The sequence below is a fragment of the Sphaerodactylus townsendi genome, linkage group LG03, assembly GCF_021028975.2.
Source record: "Sphaerodactylus townsendi isolate TG3544 linkage group LG03, MPM_Stown_v2.3, whole genome shotgun sequence".
NCBI classification, from domain to species: Eukaryota; Metazoa; Chordata; class Lepidosauria; order Squamata; family Sphaerodactylidae; genus Sphaerodactylus; species Sphaerodactylus townsendi.
This window is the reverse complement of record NC_059427.1, coordinates 35837338-35859155: the sequence shown is the minus strand read 5'-3', so window position 1 is coordinate 35859155 and position 21818 is coordinate 35837338. Positions and strand designations below refer to the sequence as shown.

At 39.8% G+C, this 21818-nt stretch overlaps 1 protein-coding gene across 9 annotated transcripts in view; it reads left to right on the top strand.

The window, feature by feature from the left end:
* Nucleotides 1-21818, top strand: part of FOXP1 (forkhead box P1) — a 641222-nt gene that overhangs the window by 241639 nt on the left and 377765 nt on the right. The window contains exon 1 of one of the 9 annotated variants that reach the window (XM_048490249.1): nucleotides 14684-14710. The exons of the other annotated variants lie outside the window; for them this stretch is intronic. The gene's annotated coding sequence lies outside the window, so the exon portion shown is untranslated. Of the gene's footprint in view, nucleotides 1-14683; nucleotides 14711-21818 lie in introns of those variants that run through there. 9 annotated transcript variants of the gene reach the window in all.

The following is a 21818-nucleotide window of genomic DNA, read 5'->3' as shown; positions in this document are numbered from 1 at the left end:
GAGAGCCTGTTCCACCAGAGGGGGGCCAGGACCGTAAAGGCCCTGGCCCTAGTGGAGGCCAGCCAGACATGTTTTGGGCCAGGGACCACTAACAGGCACTCCTCTGAAGATCAGAGGGTCCTAATGCGGCGATATTGGGAGATGCGGTCCCTCAAATATACAGGCCCAAGGCTGTTTATAGCCTTAAAGACTAAGACCAGCACTTTGAACATTACCCGGAACTCGAGATTTAATAAATAAGAGAATTATTGTGCCCTACTGGGAAGGGGTAGGAATTAATAATATCTGGGAAGCACCTGAGTTTTTTCTCAGTGGTCTACTGGAATTTTTAGTCTGTCTTACATAGTTAGTGGTTCCTCACCTTCTTAGGGAGAAGTGACACAGAGTGCCTTAAGGATCTGTCCTGGGCCGTGTGGTTCAACATCTTTACAAATGATTTGAATGAAAGAATAGAGTGGATTCTTGTTCAGTTTGCTGATGATACTAAATTGGGATGGGTAGCAAATATAATAGAGTCAGGATACAGGATGATCTTGTCAGGGTGGAAAGCTGGCCTAAAACTAATAAAATGAATTTCAACACAGACAAATGTAAAGTTTTCCTGCATTTGAGCAGGAAAAATCAAATGCATAATTATAGGATGGGGGAGACTTGTCTTGGCAGTGGAAGGGCTTGAATGGCTGTCATGTAGACAATGGTGGGGAGTTGTTTTCAGTTGCCCTGGAAGATCAGACCAGAATCAACGGGTTGAGATGAAATCGAAACAGTTTCTGGCTAAACTCTGGGAAGAACTTGCTAAAAGAGCAGTTCTCAGTGGAACAGGCTTCCTCAGGAAGTGGTGAAGGTTTTTAAGCGGAGGCTATATCTGACCGTGATGCTGGTTCTGTGAATTCAGGTAGATCGTAAGAGGCCCAGGGGGGATGCCAGTCACTCCTTCGGGGTCAGGAAGCAATATTCCTCCAGGCCAGATTGGCCAGGGATCCTGGTGTTTTTTTTACCATCTTCTAGGCAGGGAGCAGGGGTCAGTGAGGTATGTGCGGGGGGGCGGGGGGAGTTGTGATTAACTCTGTGTTTCTATGTTTCTATGACTTGACCTCTCAGTGAATTTCCAGGCATCAAAATACTACTACATCTGATTGTCTGTAGAAGTACTTGTCATTATTGAATGTGCCTTTCACTGTTCTTTTTTCCTCCCCTGATTGCTATCAAGATGAATAGTTCCTAGAGTACTGGTGAGCTTTCTGGAACTCAGCCATCGCAGTATAATAAAGGGAAAGAACGTGAAAGTTGATTTGCCTTTTTTTTTAATCCCACAAGGTAAACTAAATGATTTTGCATTTTGAGTGGACTCAGATCATTGCACTTAGCTGTGCATTTATTATATAAATTTATCCTCCAACTCGAGTGTTAAGTATGTATTATGGAACCCCACAGCCCATCTAAGCGCTTACAGTGTGCAAATATTTTTTAAATTTTGTAATTAAATAGGAGTTGGGCAGCAGTGTCCACTAAAGTGATTCATTAATTGAATGACTTGATTAAATTTCATGTTATTTTAGTTTATACAGCAAGGGCATGCATCTCTGGCATCGCTGGGGATTCCCTGTAAGGTTGTCAGCAGCCAGTTCAGAGGTTCTCTGTAAGAAATCTTTAGCACCCAATTAAATATTAACCAAGAAGATGCGGCTTGCTCTTCCTCTTGTCAAAGCCAAGTTTTGACATCTCAGGCTGCTGGTGTAAATTTGCTCCACAGAATTATTCTCGGTGCACTCTATTTATCCACTAGCTCGTTTCTTAGTTAATTATGCTAAAAAAATCTTCCTGTGTAATAGTACTGGGGTGGTTCAGTGCTGTATAAAGTATGTAAATAAAAAAAAAAAAGACCTTTTAATTTCATGTTAAGTATGCCTTGCCACTACTGCAGCCGTGCTGTATCTGTTTCCTCAGAGTATCATTTTAAAGGTATTGTGGTTTCTGAGCAGCAGCTGTGATTGAAAAGTATGTAAACTAATCTGTTCTTGCTCATGTCATTTTTATATTCTTGTGTCAGAACACCAGAAGGCTGCTTTAAATTTGTCTTTCACAGTGTATTAGTTCTCGAGTCTAATTTTTTTTTTTGCCTTAGTGTATATACTCCATTCTTTACTACACATGGCAATTCTGTGCCAAAGTAAATGGCTACACATGAAAAGATCCTAAAATAGTTCTTGCTTGATTACTGTACAATATTATGTTTATTTTGAGGGAGAGTTTTTATTACCTTTACATAAAAAGTATGACTATCCTGCACAGTATCCATGTTGTAGAAAGAGAAATAATCACACACTCTGTATTTATTAGTTTAAAATGCAATAACTTTGCATGATTGTTTTTCCATAAGAGGAAGAAAGGTGTGGTGAGGATTTTAGAGGGTACGTTAAAGCATAACTTCTATTTTGTCACAGATTTTGTAAAAAATTCATATAAATTTTATACCGTGGATAAACATTTCTTTATAACATCCATCAGACTCCTTGTGGACTGAAAATTAAATGAGGTTGTAGCTAACCATTTATTCATACCATACCACACACCTGATCAAGTCTCAGCTTGATATCCTTTTTGCCAGAGAGATTTCTACTGATTTTCTAATGTTCTGTTATGGGGGGAAATAAACACAATGAGTTAGAAAGGCAAGGAAATGAATCAAGGGTGAATAAGGGTTCTTATTCAAGGGAGGTGCGTGGTGGGGATGTAGGGTTGCCAACTCTGGATTGAGAAATACCTGAAGATTTCGAGATGGCTGGATGGAGATGGAGATTTTCGTGCGGGACCCTCAGTGAGACACACATAGGCTCATTCCACACATGCCGAATAATGCACTTTCAAACTGCTTTCAGTGCTCTTTGAAGCTGTGCGGAATGGCAAAATCCACTTGCAAACAGTTGTGAAAGTGGTTTGAAAACGCATTATTTTGCGTGTGTGGAAGGGGCCATAGAGAATGTTTTCTAATAATACCATACTCCATGCTCCAAAGCAGCCATTGTTCCAGAAGAACTGATCTCTGTATTGTGAAGATCAGTCTGAGGAATACCATCTTGGTGGGACAGTTTTAACAGATTTACAGAACTGTTGTGAGATTTGTATGAAATGATTTTACTGTTTGCGATGCTTGTATGAAATGATACTTGTATGAAATTATTGTTAGCCACCCTCAGCCTGGCTTTGTGCTGGGATAGGGCAGGATATTAAATTTAATAAAATAACGTTGTAATTCTAGGAGGTCTCTAGGCCCTATCTGGAAAGCAACTCTGACCATGCATCAAACATCTGTTTATGCCAGTAGGGTGTTGGGAGTGCAGCAATTCTTGATACTTAAAAAAAATATATCAGGACTTAAATGTTTCTAATATTTGGTCTGACTTGAGAGAGGCATTTGAAAGGAACAATAAGTATCTGTGCTGTATTTGAGTAATATCTAATTTCAAAAGTACAGTTGCTGAATCTGAAGTATTATTTCACACAATTACAGTCAGGCTAAAGGGGCCTCCTTATTTGAAGTATAACCTAAATTATGATTATTGAACGAACAGTTTTTTCCTTGCAAAAATGTTTGATATATAATTTATTTCCCGAATTTTACTCTGCATGGCTGTCACAGTGTTTCATAATACAAGAGAACTAATACCTCTTTAACAAGGGTTACTTTTTAATAAAGAACTAATAACTCTTTAGTAAGCTTGGGTGTGTATGTTTCCCTTGTCTGTCAAAATAATTGTTTGGTGAATGATTGAATAATTGTGTCCAAATCTGGTAGATGTAAAGTTGGTTATTTCTATTTGGCAAATATGTTGCCCTTTAATGCCAATTTGCAGATATGTGTTCATTGACCCACCTAGTCCTGGGTGGGTGGGCAAGTGTTTTTAATTTTCTAGAAATCAAAATGAAACCTTATGTCAAAGTCAAACAGAGAAGGGTTTAATGTAAAGCAATTAATAGATTCATGGTTTTGTCTTGGTAATATAAAAGTAGCATAGTTCTGAACAGGCCAAATATATGTATTTCCAAAGAAAACAGTTGACTTCCAGTCCTTCTTTCGTATTTTTATAAAGAACAGATTTCAGTTTTTCTTTTGATTTTGTTTTCCTTTGTTTTTTTTCATTTGGTATTTGCAGCTTGACTGAGGCAGGTCAACGCTTCTGGTGTTATTAGATCTCACTGCAGTATTTGACATGGTCAATTAAGATCTTTTGACCCACCGTTTCTCTGATGCTGAGATTTGGGGTACAGACTTAAAATGCATGGCCTTGTTTTTACAGGACCAGGGACATTAGGTGACACATGTGTGTGGGGGGGGGGGGGAGTGGTGACACAGAGGCATCCACTTGTTTGTGGTGTTCCACAATGGACCATCCTCTCCCCTGTGTTGTTTAACATCTACATGTGGCCTGAATCTTCGGATGACAGTCAATCTGTTCTATTGTTGGATGGCCAGCCAGCTGCTGCCACAGATGCCCTGACACAGCGTCTGGAGACTGTGGCAGGTTGGTTGGAAAAGAGCAGGTTGAGGCTAAACCCATTGAAGATGGAGATCCCAAGGCTGGGTTGGGGCATCTGGTGGAGGGTTTCCAGCTGCCGAGATTTGATGTTGCAGCTTTACATCTAGCCACACCTGTTAAAATCCTGGGGGTGACTTTGGAGTCCTCTCTTTCTATGGAGGCTCACGTTACCAGTACGGTGAGGGTCACCTTCTACCACCTTTAACAGGCTAAGCAGCTGGTTCGCTACCTATCCTGCCCTGATTTAGCCACAGTGATCCATGTGATGGTCACCTCCTGGCTAGATTATTGCTACTCCCTCTACGTGGGCCTGCCCTTGAGACTGACTGGGAAACTAGCACTTGTCCAGAATGCAGCAGCTAGACTGCTCACCAGTACATCAGTGAGAGAGCATATAAACATCTATGTTTCGGCAGTTGCACTGATTGACAGTGGAATTCCAAATTCAAGGTATTGGTTATACTCTTCAAGGCCCTGAGAAGTCTAGGACCATTGAATCTGTGGATCTGCATAACCCTATATTATTGCCTGTGGAGAGACTTTGATCCTCTGATGAAAACCTCCAAGTAATCCCTGGCCCCAGAGAGGTGCTTTTGGCCTCAACCAGAGCCAGGGCTTTTTCTGCCCTGACTTTAGCCTGGTGGAACTCTCTGTCAGCTGATACTGGGGCCCAGGGGCATCTTAACAAGTTCCACAGGGCCTGTAAGACAGAGATGTTCCACCAGGACTTTGATTGAGACCGTGTGTCCCAATGTCATATACCAGGCTCCCTATATAACAACCAACATGCTGTCACTCTGTGTTGTCTCCCTTGATTTTGTCCACGCTTGAGTAGTTTTAATAAGGGTTCATGTTCAGGCTTGGCCAAGTACTGCATCACAGGCCAAAATGTTGCCATCTTGAGTTTTTAATGATAGTTATGATTAGTGAATTTTATATATTAGTAAAATTGTTCCAATATGTTTATACACCCACCTGAGCCCAACTTTGGTTGGGAAGGGTAAGATGTAAATTTAATAAAATACGTAAATGAAATATTATTTTAACTGTGAGGCTTGAGTAGGTTGGAGAGGCAGCATAGAACAAACCAACCAACAAATAAATTTTTGCTTCCTGTCCTGATTGTTTCTAGTTTCGTTAAGCACTGGAGAAGAAATGTACTTACCCATTTCTCTCAGAAGTTGTCAGCAATTGAACAACAAATAAGAAATTAAAATTTCTTGAGTCAGAGGAGATTTTGTTTTTTGACTTCATAAAAGAAAAAAAAATTAGAGCTGGAAACTAGTCTGAGGAAGCCAGTAGAATGGCATATGGCATGTACTGAAGCACCAGATGCTACAACTAAAATAACGTCTTCAGTAGCTCCAGCTGTGCTAGCCTATAGCTTGTAACCAGACATGTGTTTGCATTTTGCCAAGTGGTGGTCAGGCACTGAAGCAGACTTCAGCAATTAGTGTGGTCTCCTATCTAGTGGCTAGACTCACTGTGTGTGTCCTCCTGATTGTGGTCCAAAGCAGAGATCATCTGTGATCTAATGACACAAATCCTGCGTGATTATCCAAGGGAGACCCTCCTTTTTTTGCTGACTGTAGAGTCTCCCTATTCCACCCACTACTCTTTTGCTTTTTGAGTAGGAGTTTGCTGAGATGCTACAACTGATTAATGTTCTGCAGAAAGCTTGTGACTGAGGAAAGGCTTTTGAATGTAAGCTTTGCTGGTATCTAGCAAGCCATATACAAAAGCAGAAAGTTCCTTTGCTTAAATACAGGGGAGTTCAATACAATTCGTTTCCTATTAAAAGTCCTTTGAAGTCCATTGACTGTTGCTTTGGAAAACTCCATTTTCCAGGAATAGCTTCTGATGGTACAGGAAGGGCTGCAGTGAGAAGAGGTGTATTCAGTGGACACCATGTTGCCATTTGAATCCTTGGTATGGATTCCATTTTAGCTGGAACTTTCCCCTACCCCTACGAGGTAACCAATAAAAATAAAGAACCTAAACTATTTGCAAACTTAGAAGCACTTTAGGTACTGGGCAGTGCAATCCATGGGGAGTGGGGGGAGTTTCTCAGTGGCTGAGGACTCCAAAGCAGGAAACCCAGCAGAAATCCCTGGTTTACATGAAAACTCCAATACAGCCCAATGGGCTGTGCCACACTTTTAGCTGGCTTAAGTGTATACCAGTCAACAGGGGTGTTTCTAAGCCAAAATGTCACAGGAGGCCAACAAAATTCAGCTCCACCCCTGGGAACACCTCCACAAGTGCCAGCTTCTTTGGCACCACAGAGCCTTGCAGAACCCCACCGCTAGCATTAGTGCCCCTCCTTCCGGCAAATTTGCCCTTGGGGCATTTGCTTTGGCATGCCCTCGCACTAGCAACAGTGATGATCCTGTTTTCTCTTTGATTTTATCACAGTTTTGCACTTATAAACTGAGGTTGCATTGCAGTCTACTTGTCTACTAATGTTACCATTCGTATATCTTGCCAGTCCTTAAAGGATTGAGTATTTCTTGTTTCAAGGCACAATTCACAATGGTGATTGTTATTTTTAAAGTCCTACAGAATCTGTACCCCAGGGAATTAAAATACTGTTCTTCTTTTAATCAGTCCAACAAATAAAATCTTCAGATGAAGTCCTACTTCAAATCTGTACCTGTCTCTTGCCTGTGTTCACAAATCACCTCTCTTAGTCTCTTGCCTCAAAAACCCTGTGGCATTGCCATAAGCTTCCTGCAACTTGATGGAACTTTACTCATGCACCTTTTCTATGAAATGCCCTTGCAGTTTGAGCCTAATAGCCAAGGCTGAGAGACCTGCATTCTGTTTGTATCTGATGAAGTGCGCTTGAAACGCTTATCACTCTGGAATATGTTGTTGATCCTTAAGGTGCTAGTGGACTTGAATTTTGTTCTACTATTATAGACTGGCACAGCTACCTCCTTTCAAACACCCTTCCAATTGTCATCTCATAATGACAACACAATCCTGTGCATGCTTATTAGGTATTCAGTTCTGTAGACTTCAGTGGGTTTTACTTTAAAGTAAACATTGATGAAAACCTGAATTCTCTGATATTAAAATGGCTTCAGTCCAAGTCCTTCACTTTTCTTTGGTTGCACATTGTACTGTAGTCTTCTGTAAACAGCTTTGCTGTGTGTATCTATGAAAACAAACCAGAATTTAATGTAAAAACAGAATACTTCTAGATATTTCATTGTACTTTCTGTTTCTTTCATCCTGTATGATGCAAAACTGACTGATGTATTATGCCAAATTTAGAGGGTTAATGGGAGTATTTATACCACAAATGCATCTTCTGTGGTTTCACAAGATTTAATGTGAGCTGATAGCCCAAACGAAGAAAGATTTCCCACCCTCTTATTATTATGCAGCAATAGGTATCTGTTAAAATTGTCTCTTGGGGAGGAAGTGTAGGTATTTAGTTTAGTGGGAGTGGGGTGTCAGGGAGTCATATTTGAAGAATTATTGACACAGCATGGACTAAATGACATAGTTGTATTACAGTTTTTGTTTTCTTCATTTCTTTTAAAAAGCATTGTAGAACTTGGCTGTGGACAACCTGTCATTTGTACTTCAAGTATTTTTTAGAAATTATATCCATGAATATCTGTTGTTCAGGCAAGATACTTTCCCTTCACTCACTATAACTTTTAATAAAAGTTATATTCAGTCTAATTTTGTTTTCATGGACTAATTTCTTATAGTTATACAGTTGTTTGTGTGTTCAGGGTCTTTAATGGCCTTTCCCCCCCTCTTCAAGGATTCGAAATTCAATGCTGGTACACATTGTATTCATTCATTTCTCCCCCCAACCCAACCCAACCCAACCCCCCACCACTGCCTTTTGTATATTGTGTGTTTGTGTGTATTTTCATAAACTATTTTTTCCATCAGTTAGTGTATTAAGAATGTGCTATCCCCATTTCATATAATTCAAAATATATACTTGCACGATGTAGATGATGTACAAGATGGTTGGACAAGGTGATGGCTTTGTAACTGTATATTTATGTGACACTTATTGGGGTGGCTTATCACTCAACCTACTAACATTTACATATTGCTATTATTTTCCTTTGAGAGCATATTATGCTTCATTTCCTAGAAAAAAAATGAAAGATAGTGAAAAGTTGGTATGTATGATTTACTACATATTGGTTTGATTTACCTCATCCACTATTCCTGGAAAAGCATAGATAAATATATGTATTGCTATTAATCATTTATGCAGAGATTATTATCATTTATGGATGTGATGCAAGACGTTTAATATTGTTTAATAATCATATAAACAACACAGGTAACTATTGTTCCCATTTTCCAGTTTAGGAAGTGATAACTGAAAGATGAGGACATTTCCTGAGTAGAATTCTGCCTAGGAAATCAAGGCAGACAGAAGCCTCAATCCAGAAAGCTCTTTGATGCATGCATGCATGCATACATCTATATTGGGACAAGATCCCCATCCCCACCCCCCACCCCACAGACAAATCACAACTGAAAGTCCCTCAGGTGTTAAGTGCATCTTTCTATGTGGTCACAAAGTGGTAAAAAAGTAAATACTTTCAGGTATAAAGAAATAGTTGAATGGTTCTCTGGATTTTAGCAATGGTGTATAAATGCAGATGTCTCATGTCCTGCTTCATTCAGCCTTCTAGGGTATGGATTATATTTTCTCCTTGTCGTACACAATTATTCTTGGTTTTAACCAAGAGAATGGGAGCATTGTCTTTATGAGAGAACAAGAGCATTATTTTCTACCGCAGAGACATATTTACTGTTTGTGGTCTGAATTTCCATGTCAGGCTAACACTGTGTAGCCACCATGTCTGTTTATTAAGACACTATCAGAACATCGGGGTGTTCCTTGGGTGTGCTGTAATGGTTAATTATAATTCATTTGTAATTTCTTCATAAGAAATGGTGAAGAGCGTTATTTCTTGAGACTGATTTTTGTGTGTGGCTTTCTCGCCCAAGTAATGTAAGTGTGTATCTGTGTGTGCTGGGAGAGGAATTATTCTTCTGCCAGAAGCAGACGTTCGGGCCGGGTTCCACTGGCAAAGTCCCCACTATAGTATATGCCAGCTTATGAATGATGGGATCAGGCCTTTATTTGGAGCTGAAAGTACTTGATGTGGAAACAGGAAATGCACATTTCTAACCTTCTAGAAATGTGTGTGACTATTTTCAGTCACAGATCCAAAGCATCTCCATCTTTTAAACAATGATGCCCTTGTACCCATAGTATCTGATTAGTGCTGAACATGTTTCAGTAAGTCTATCTTAAAACATTATAAGAAGATAATCAGCTGCCTTAGAAGGTCCCCATCTGGAGTATAGAGTTCTTTTACTGAAAGATGTTTTGCCTTTCTGAGATAGCTCTCGCATTTCATCATCTGTTGTGCAGAGATGAAGTGCATATGAAAAGTCAGTGACTCTGAATCCATCTGTTGTTATTATTTTCCACTGATAATTGGCTCGAACAATGAAATGTCTGTGTCTGTAGCCTTTGAAACCATACACCCTGTTTATTTTCTGGAGGTCTCACTACCCTCCTCCAGCCCACCCCCCTTTCTGCTTCGTTTTTCTCTCAAGCTACAGCTAGTGGAGCTTGCATGAAGATGACATCTTTGACTCTGTGCATCAGGATATGTCACTCAGGCATTTGAATCTTGACTACAGATTTTCATATCTCTCTCTCTCTTTTTTGCCAGAGTCCTATGTCTGTTCTGTTTGCACCAATAGACAATAGGCTTACAGCTAGAGAAGTGGGCAGATCCAGAATGTAAAGATATTCTACCTGAGCCATAGTATTTATTTCAGGTTCCTTATTAAAATATTAATTTAGAGTCCAGCATCTATTACCTATGGAATTAGATACCACCTATAATTGTATAATATATTCAGTTGCATCCAGTTTTGCACGATACAGAGCATTAATATTGGATTCCACTAACAGCATTTCCATTAGCTTGCTCAACCAGTATGAGATATATGTGAGCAAGGAGGCATAACTACCAGCCAGAACTGCCAAAACAGTCATTAGAACCTCCATAGGGATGGACAAAGGCTTTTACACAGTGATATACTGATTACATTTTGTTCTATGGTTTATTTGCATCAAGGTTAGATCATTGTTATCTATGCGCAGTGTATAATCCAACACCTCCTTTTAAAGGTCATTTCGTTTCAAAAATCGTGAATAGCAGAGGTCTCAAATGTTTCTTTTGGAATCTCTTTATGAGAAATTTTAAAAAGCCTGTTAAGCATGATTTCCACATCAGGGTAGGGAAAGTGTTTTTACTTCTTTGGTGTGGTTTTAGGTGCTGATGGCATTTTTGTTGTTGTCAAGGGTGAATTAAGAGATTACTCTGCTTTATTCCAGAATTTTGCTGTGCATTGCATAATACTACCCCTAAGCATCTTGCATTTCTAAAAAGTATTCTGAACAGCATTTCTAAAATATGTTCCAGAGTGAGTATACACGTAGTTTACTATTGCTGTGTTGGGATGCCCATGTGAGCATTGGGAAAAAAAATACACTGAAAAACATTCTTGGTGCAGTTTGTGTAACAGCATCACACATTTTGTGTGGTGGCACATTTCTCATTCTTAATATAGAAGGGGAGAAATGCAGATAAACGCTAGTAATAGAAAGGTGTAGCAACTGTGCAAGTACAGTACTTGTACAAACTACTTCTTCTTCTTCTTCTTCTTCTTCTTCTTCTTATTATTATTATTATTATTATTAATATTATTATTTAATTTAATATACCGCCCTATCCCCGAGGGAACACAAGAAGCTCAGGTAGTCCGAGGTCCCCAATGTATCACTTGCATTTAAGAAACAAGGACAGGTAATTCCAAACCCCCAAAGCCTGGCAGTAATTCAGAAGATGATTTCAGAAGAATCCATCATTTTTAGATAGAAATGGGTGTTTTTGTGAATACAGGATGTACCAGATATCCTGGGAACTGTTTCATGCTTCAAGAGCACAAAGGAGCCAGAGTGGTATGACAATTAGAATGTTGGACTACTAGGATCTGTGAGACCTAGGCTCCCTGCTCAGCTAGGAAAACTTTCCAAATGACCCTGCGCTAGTCTCATGGCAGGGGCAATGGCTCATTGGAAGAGCATCTGCTTCGCCTGCAGAAGGTTCCAGATTCAATCCGCAGCATCTCCAGCATCAGGTAGCAGGTGATGTGAAAGACCTCAGTTTGAGACCCTGGAGAGCGGCTGCCAGTGTGAGGAGACAGTACTGACCTTTCTGGACCGATGGTCAGATTCAGAATGATGTCTTCAGGTGTTTGTGTATGTTTAGGTGCTGTCAGCCTGATTTACCTCACAGAGTTGTTATTGTGTGGATAAAATGGAGGAAAAGAGAATGATGTAAACTTTTCTCAGCCCCCATTGGGAAGATACATGAGGTATTAATGAAGTAAATAAATAGAGGTAATAAAATATGCTTTGTAAGATGACATGTGCTTGAAATTGCCTGCCGTCATTAGCATACATATGCCTTGACAAAGGAACAATAAAGTAAGCATTGCTGCTCTGTATCTTGTGTTAGTATCATTGGATGTGATCTAATCCTTTTCTTACCATGTGTGAGAGAGTGGGATAGCATTTCTTTCTGATGTTAGCCTGCCATGCCTCTTTGGGTGCCACTTTGCAGGGTCCCTAACTTTGGATTGGTTTGAGGGCCTGTTGTTGGGATGGAAAGCAGAAGACCCAGCAGTAGTATGGAGCTCTCTTGCCGGAGCATTTGGCCTACTCATTTAAAAGAAAGGGAGATAACTGGCACTGGCATTTGATGAACTGCATTATGAATAATGTTAGAATCTTCGGAGATGTACAATGTACACTTAAACACAAATATAGCCATATATGCTCACTTAATTGTTATACTTTCTAGCCATAGAAATATGCCAAGAACAATAATTCAATAACGCACATTAATTAATTTTTATTTATTTATTTCATTTCATTGATCCCCTGCCCTTTTCCAGCAGGGCTTTGCTCAGGGTGGCTTACGATAATGGTCAACAAAAAATAAATATACAAGTATAGAGTTAAAAGCATATAATTTTAGAATCATTGTTCCTAATATCACAAAATGGCACCTTGAACTACTCATCCACCTCATGTGGGTGAAGCTATCATCAGTTGGGTGAAAATAGTCCAGAAAATGGTAATAGGGGAGACCAACAAACAGCAGAGAACTCACAGATCCAAAAAGGAACAGGAGACAAGAAGGGGAAGGAAGAGAAAGGCAAGGTAAGGCACAGGGAGGGGAAAAGAAAAGGGAAGGGGAAAGGGATTAAAACAGAAAGTAAAACTAACATACTGGCTATAGTACAAAACAAACGTTGAGATGGGGGATATGACAACATATGTGTGGATGAAGAGTTAAAACAAACAAATAGTTAAAAAGGATGGATGGATGGATGGATGGATGGATGGATGGATGGATGGATGGATGGATGGATGGATGGATGGATGGATGGATGGATGGATGGATGGATGGATGGTAGATTCCACATGGTCCAAAAACAGCGGTGTGAAAACGGTGTAAAAGGGTTTAAAACAGTGTAAAAGGGTTTACACGGTTTTCACACTGTTTTCACACCACTGTTTTTGGACCATGCGGAATCCCCCAATGAATGAGTGAGAAACAGAATGGATATTCTCCATAGTAGTGGTAGAGTGCTTTATACTCATTCCTGTGCACCCACACACATTCACATAGATAAATCAATTTGTTTATATTTACATCTGTGTGAAATATGCTGGAATATTTAAAAATATTTTACTAGAGAGTAACAGCAGAATTTTCTCCAAATCAGAACGAACCCTTTAATCTTTAATCATTTGATCCTATATTCTAATATTTTTGAAATCAGAAGACATATCTTTTTCTTCTAAGATTTTTTTAAACTTTGGAAATGTTCAATCTACAAACCAGTCAAAGTTAAGCAGCTCTAAGCCCATACATAGAAGCTTTAAACTTGGACTTTAGTCTTATTAAAAAAAAGAGAGACTTAAAGAGCAATACTAAGCAGCTCAACTTACAGTATGTCCCATGTTATTCAATGGGGCTTACCTCTGGAAAAGTGTTTTTAGGATTGCAGTCTTAGTTTTGATTAGATCATGTCCATATACTGTATGGACAAAAGACACTGCTCCACTTGTTTGGTTGTTTGTTTTTAATTCCCGATTTTCCTCCCCTCCCTAATCGTATCAGGTGTATTGAATTGCAGCATTATTTTGGAGTTTTTAAGTATTTCATGCTGTTCTGGAACATTTTATACAATTTTAAAAATAGCCTGCTTCTTGAGTAATACAATTGTCTTTCTGGTTGAAGCACTTTTTAAAAAAATAATAAAACACATTTTTTTTAAAAAAAATTTGCCTGAGTAAGTTATGAGGTCTCTTTTTAGAAAGAAACACCGTGGTCCTTAACACATTTACTTGGGAGAAGAGGGAGTTGTGTCCATATCAGTAGAATTCACTTTTGAATAGTGTGCTTAGGTACCTAGTCAATGTATTCTAATTCTGTAGAATTGGGGGTTTAATTAAAGAAGGCAGAAAAATTCTGTTTGCCACTGGTTCTTTTCAGTGCTCCTATGTCTTTTGTCTCTCTCTCCCTCTCTCTCTTTCTCTCTCTCAGCCTTGAAAGGTGTGTGGGTGAGAAAATGTTTTCTTTTGTAATTGCAAATCTCAATTTAGTACTTAATAGTATTCATATTTATTAGTTGTTACTGCTGCTATCTATCTGCGAGGGCTGCATGGAGCTGAGTGATCTTTTTAGCCACCGTCCCTATTAAACAGGCTGTGCAGCTCCTGATAGATCAGGACAGGTAGAACGCACAGCAGGCGTCTGATTTGAGCCAGTTACTCATTTGCGGGAGTGTTTGTGTTTATGCAAAGGGGCCTCTTCCTGAATATTTAATCTAGAGTAAGGCAGTGGCTTTTGTTGTGTTTAGACCACATACCTTCAGTCCTTCTTTACACTGCAGCCAGTGCCGAGGGAGAGAAACTGGTAGTTAAAAGTGTTCGCCGGGTGTTCTGAGAACTCTCAACTTTTTTGTTCACTTTGGTTGGGAATTCTTGCTGCAGCTCACAGCTTTTCTTCCTCTTCATTAATGGGGTAAGTTAACACTACTTAAAGAACTTGTGTACCTTTTTGTTCTTTCTGGTATATTGTCAGGGTTTATTTCTTGTTGAGGTCCCCACCAAGCAACCTCAGTTGTTTCAGGGAGTTTGCTGTAGTCGTTTAGATTGTGAATGCAGGTGCCTTTGTAATGTCCCGTTTTTCTTGTGCAGGTAAATAATGAATCTTAACAGTCAGGTTCTTCTTTGAGAGTACTGACTAGAACGTGTTCAGTGTTGTTATTCTTTGTGCTAACAAATCTTGGTTCGTCACTGTGCTGGAGATAATGCTTTCATTGTTCATTAAATGCTTTCAGATAGTATACGACAGACTTTTTTTTTTTTGCAGAAGGCAAGAAGAAACTCTTGATTTCTGTTCTGTCCCCACCTAATGCTCTCACCAGAATGTCTGCATTATGAAAAGAAGGATTTTTCCCTATGTGGAAATTGAATAGTCTCTTCATTGATATTAATAGCACACTAGAGATGTTAACTATGATGAAGAGAGTACCAGGACCATAGAGTAGGAAACTTGATAGCACAGGGGAAGAGCAGGGTGGGGTGGGGGAAATGACAGTCCTCTTGCTTTTCTCCGAGGGGCAGAGTTTGCATAATATCCTAGTTTTCACAGTTTACTAAGGGCATTTGAACCACTCGCTGTTGCTTTTAATCTAGATGCCATTATTTCTGCATGATTTCTTACTTAGCAACTGCCACTTGCGCACTTTCTGATTGAGTCTACTTTTTAAAAAATGAAAACCCATATCTGATACTGTGCACACAGACACACTCACTCGAACACACTTTGTAAGAGGAGCTTACTGTCTGTAAGAGAACGTCAGTCTCCTTCAGAGATTTGAATTATAGGGGGAATCGTATATAAAATTCCAAGAAAAAAAACAAAAGAATTAGCTCTCAGAGCTGAGTATTGTAGTGTATTGTAGGTTTATAGAAATTCTGAGCACCGGGGGCAGAAGTAGGAATTTAGGTTACCAATTAACTATTTCCTTCATTTGAGTAACTCCTCTCAAACAGAAGAGTGTGCTATTCCACCACATGTTGGCAAGCGTGAGCATCTGAATAAAATTTTGCCAACCTTATTAAAATGTGAAGGGACTTTTTAGTCTTCTAGGGTGCAAATCAACACGCATATTCAGAAGCATTTTATTAACAATAGGATTGCTTAAAGTTTTTTTTTTAAATAGTAACATTGCAAATAGCATATCTAATTGTAAGTATATTACTTTTATAGTCTCTCTTTATGAGGAAAAAGCACCTCAGTCAAAGCACCTTGTGTGATTAGCGCTATTGTATTCTTAAATTTTGATTGATAGAGATAATAGTTTTCACTTAAAAATACAGACAGGTACTTTAACTTTCCATGACAATAGCTATTTGCATTTCTTTTATCTTTTTGTTTAACATTTGTGGGGGTTGGGACAGATTTGATTATTAACTCTTATTGCACACTGTGGGAAATGCTAAAACAAAGCTTTTGTTATAGCTTCAAAGATATAACTGCAAATATTGTTTTTATCGGTTCAATATTTAAAGGTTGTTAAAGGATAGCTCAACAATATTTTCACATGACCATGGCCAAGGGTATCCCTGTATTGTAAAGGTAAGAGAATAGGTAGTTTTCTTCCATGAAAGGTGGTCAGGTTTTTGTGTTACTGGTAGACTGGAGGAACATTTTTAAATGATGGAGTGAGAGAACGGAAAGCTATGCAGCATGTTTCTATCTGCCTCATAAAAGAGAGAGTGAGACTGTAAGTTCATAGGAATCGGAAAGCTGCTTAAAGGGAGGTTGGAGACATTTGCCGGAAAAAAATAATCATACAGTTGGACACTGGAAAGGAGTAAAATTACATCGTGTGCAAATTTGAAAGCTAAAATTTGTACACGAAAACAAATGCACTAGTTGAAGCAGTAGTGCATAAATTGCAGGAGCTATGGTAATGCACACCCAGATTTCAATTGGTATGTTCCCTAAAAATGTTCTTAAGGAAACTTATACCTAAATTTATACATTTTTATATAGGAAGCGAAACACATTTTATTCTTCATTGACTGTTACACAGCTGTTACTGAGAAAAAGGGAGGTGGATTATTTTATATTTTTTCTCTCAGTTAAGTTTTAAGATGATGATGATTCCAACAGTTGCAGAGTTGTTTAATCTAGGATTAATTGATGAATTGAGCACCACAAAGACTGAACTGCTCAGGCATATTTGATCACTTGACACCTTTCGCATTCTGTCAGAAGGCCTCTGTACCTTTCAGTTGAATATTTGACAGGTTTTATACTTTCTGGGAACGTGTTGTAGCTTTACCTTTAAAAATCTAACAAGGGTGAGCTCTGTTGTGCTAACATTAATTCACAGGAGCAAATAACCATTCCATGAGGATAAAAAATTTGTAAACAAGGCATCTGTGTCTGTTGAGTATAAGACTTGCAGCTTTTTTAAAACATGAACTGATAATTATTGATTATAAAAGTATTGGCAATAAACCCTGTTGTGCAAAAAAAAACCAACAGGCTCTAGAAAACCAAACCTCCCAGGGCAAGAGATGTGGTGCCCAACGCAAACACTGAAGTTGTGCCCCCCAAACTCCCAGCTATGCCAAGGAGGGGCACCCCACATTTGCAAAGCTGAGTCCTGACTTTGCAAAGGGGGAGGAGGCAGCAGGGTGTCTGTGAAGGGGGGGGTGGTTTCTCCCCATTTCCATAGGCACCCTTATCCTGTTTGCAAAGCTGGAACTTGGCTTTGCAAATTAGGTTGGGGAGTGCAGGGCACCTGGGAAGATGTAGAGTGGTCTCTCCATCGGCATACCTCTCTATTAGCAAAGCTGGATTCTGGCTTTGCAGGGCAGGGGATGTTGGCAGGGTGCCTGTGAAGTTGGGAGCCCATTGTGTGAAAAAAATATAATGAACTCTAGCAAATGGGAACCTGCAAATGGGGACTTGAGAGAACATTAGCTCCTTTTTTCTTCTGATCACCCCCTTCTCCTCTGCCTCTCATTCTCCATCCTTGCCACCCATTCTCTTAATCTTCTCTATTTTTGCCCTGGTACCTCGACTCTCTTTCTGGCCCCCTATCACAGGTCTCTCTTTCTGCCCCACTACCCCAACCCTCTCTTTCTGCCCCGCTACCCCAACTCTCTTTCTGCCCCCCCCAACCCAGCTCTCTCTGACTGCCCACTTATTTCAGCTCTCTCTTTCTCTCTTCCTACCCCACCCTACCCCAGCATTTGTTCTCTCTTTCTGGCCACCTACCCATGCTCTCTCTTTCTCTTTCTGCCTCTCCCCAGCTCTCATTGTCTTTCTTCCCCTACTCCAACTTGCTGTTTCTTTCCTCGTCCCCGCCCTCGCCCAATTCTTGGTAGCTTGCCTGGAGTGTTTGAGTGGGTATGGTGAGGCCTCTCCCCACCTTTATCCCCTCTCTCACTGCCTCAGCTGAAGCCATTCAGATTGCAGGGAGACCTTTCCCCTCCCCTCCAAACAGCCTGGGGCAGGGTGACCGGATCAGTCCCATCTGCTAGCACTAGGCTTGCTGCTGACTTAAGAGTTGGTTCAGCAAGAGAATAGGACAGCTGTGTGAGGACCCCTACTGGAGAGTCGGCTCAGGCAACGTACAGAACAGGCCAGGGAGGACCCCAGAGCTTTAAGAAATGTTACTGAGTGAGGAGTCTGGAAGCTGTAGTCCATTCAGCCTCCCACCCCCCGCCCCCCATGAATATGAAATTGCATACTTTGGACTACATCTCCCAGAGTCCTTTACTTTTTGTCACTCATTGTCGGGAACATGTTGCTCAATCATATAGTAAGATTATTTCTGATTAAGACAGTAAGCAAAATTATTGTTTGTATTTAGTTTTTTTAAAAAATTAGTTTAATTATCTATTTCCAACTCAGTTCATTTTTAGTAAATTTACCAAATAAAAAGGAGGTATTAATTGATTGAAGTGGGAGGTAGATTGGCTCTTAAACAGCGGAATAAGTTCTTCAGCTGTGTACAAAACATTAATGCTATTATACAATACAAGAGTTGTATGATGTAATTTAATTTTCTCATGCTGGTGAATCAAGTCGACTTTCCATGCACTTCATTTTGTTATTTTGTAAAAAGATGTGAGTGCTACCATACTATATTCTTAATGCATTGCATATTTATAAAATTTCACATTCATATACCTTCCCAAATTGTCTGAGAGCACACTTTGCACTTGGATCAAGTTGTTTTAAAATAATTTGATCAGTAATTTAAAATTTATTACTTTAAAGCCCTTATTTGGATGGCTCAGGCTAGCCCAATCTCATCAAATTTTGGAAGCTAGGCGGGATCGGCGCTGGTTAGTATGTGGATGGGTGACTGCCAAGGAAGTCCAGGGTTGCTACGCACAGGCAATGGTAAACCACCTCTGATCATCTCTTGCCTTGAAAACCCTATGAGGTTGCCATAAGTTGACAGTGACTTGAGGGCACTTTCCAGCATTTACCATTATTTTAAAGTTTACTTAACACAAGTGTTATTAAGAGTGGCCTTTTAAGGTTACTCTTGTAAAACAGAGTCTTTTACCATATTCCCCTGATTCTCTCTAAAGGAGGGAAGTTATGGATGAAGAGAACTAGTCCTAAACATGTCATTTCAGTGTAACCTGCCAAATATCTTTGATAGAGCTCACAAACATGTTGTAGAGACATGCATGATATTTGTCCTGAGCCTCAGATACCAAGTGTAGTGTTCCTAAGCATGGAGGCGCTTATTATCTATCTGGCTTAAAACTAATGATATAAGGTCACCCAATTGCCAATTCTCTATGAATTTCTAATATAGAAGCACTACAAAATATGGATAAATAAAATTTTAGTAATCTCAGTTTTTAAAATCTTGTACTATTTTTACTCTAGCTAAGGATAATGACTTGCCCAAGGACACTCAGTGAACTACATAGCAGAATTAAAACTTGAACCATTGGACCTAACCTGACACTCTGTCCACTGTTCACTGTCCACACTATGTACAAGGACTTTGGTAAACGTGTAGCTCGAATCTGTCTTTATTTGTTCTTTTTCCACATTGTCCAGAGGAAACGACTTCTGAACAGTGCAGGTATTTGTTATTCTAGAAAATGAACTTTACCTACTAATTTGAAGAAAATGCAAACATTAGTCATTTCAATACTTTCAGTTTTGGGGTTACTTCTTCCGTAAGCAGTGACTTCAAAGAAAAACAAAGATGCAGCAAGTCATGTTTTTACACTGTATGCAATAAAATGCTTGTAAGAAATGAACTATGGATGCACAGTAAAACTAGGAGTTTAACAAGGGTCCACCAACCCTTATAACCCAAGCAAAGGCAGTTTTTGACTAATGTTGATTGGGAAGCAGCTATTGCAGAGGTGTGGCTGGGCCAGAGTGCGCCCGGTGCACACTCTGTGTTTTCTGCTCCGCCCCCCTCTGCGGCGCCTTGCCCCCCTTACCTTACCGCAAGCTGGATAAGTGGCCTGTTCCCTTCAGGTTGAAAACAGCCATTTTAACCTGAAGGGAACAGGCCGCTTTCTCCAGCCTTCACTGTTTGATGAAGGTAAGTGTGGGGAGGGACACCAATTTTCTACGCCCCCCCAGACGCACACCCGGTGCGATGCACACCCTCTGGTCCCCTGGTAGCTCCGCCTCTGAGCTATTGTCAACACTTCTTTCAGCGACATTCCTTATACTTTGAAGAAGAAGAAGAGTTTGGATTTATATCCCCCCTTTCTCTCCCGCAGGAGACTCAAAGGGGCTTACAATCTCCTTGCCCTTCCCCCCTCACAACAAACACCCTGTGAGGTAGGTGGGGCTGAGAGAGCTCCAAGAAGCTGTGACTAGCCCAAGGTCACCCAGCTGACGTGTGTGGGAGTGTACAGGCTAATCTGAATTCCCCAGATAAGCCTCCACAGCTCAGGTGGCAGAGCTGGGAATCAAACCCGGTTCCTCCAGATTAGATAGACGAGCTCTTAACCTCCTACGCCACTGCTGCTCCACCATTGCCGTTAGATTAATCAGCAGTAAAACAACAACAATCATTTCCATTTTCTTTAGATTTGGTACATAATGGGAAACTACCCAATAGTGCAAGGTCTGGGAATTCTTATATGAGAGTTTTCATCATCCTTCACCCACACCACCATGTTCTCTCAATAGAAACTACATACTACAGTGCATTTGTTGAAAGCAGTATATGTGATTAAAAACATGAATGTTGTATGGCTTTATCATTCTAGAATGAGACACAAATGTTTTAAAATATTGGTGTGCAGTGGAACTCACAAAAATAAGCTGGAACGACTCTTCTTGCACATGAAATGTCATCATAGACCTTGATCGTCATGATATCGTAAAACTATTCTCATTTTAAACTGATAAATAATTTTCTTTCAGATGAGATTTTGATTTTTCTTTAAGAGCAAACTCATTTAGGCTTGCACACATAGTAAAGGAGTGTTGCCAATGGGCTTCCTTTAACTTGTCTCAGTTAATTGTTACAGTGCAGCGTAGGAAAGATTATTCGTTCATGCCTTTTCATTATTTTAGTGAGCATACTATCTGCATCTCCCTGTAGCTTGTCTAAAGTAGATTTTAAGCACTCTGGCCAAGGACCATGTCATATCTATCTTCCATACAGTGCATAAGCATACTATTATTGGCACCGAATAAATCCTTAAGAGTCGCTTAAGTAGACGAAACTACAATATTCTTAATTAGACCAGCTTTTGTTGCCATACATCTTTGATCCATTTGTGTGTTTAATTTATTTCCTTTTGAGCCTCACCACAGAGATTCCTTTCAGGCATCATGCCAAATTATGGCATGGGCTACCCATAGCTTGGAACCTAACCCATTGTTTGCTTTTCTATACAGGGGAAAAAATACCTACTTTTATGCTTTCATCACCTGTCCGCTCAGCATTCCAGTTCAGTGACTTCCAAAATTAAAGGACAGCAACTGTGGTTTGTTAATTCAAACATTATACCAAATCACAGCTTCCAAATCATGGTTTGTAAATATACTTCAAACTGCATCAAAACATAGTTTCTGATTCTAGTTTGGAAAACGTTGTATT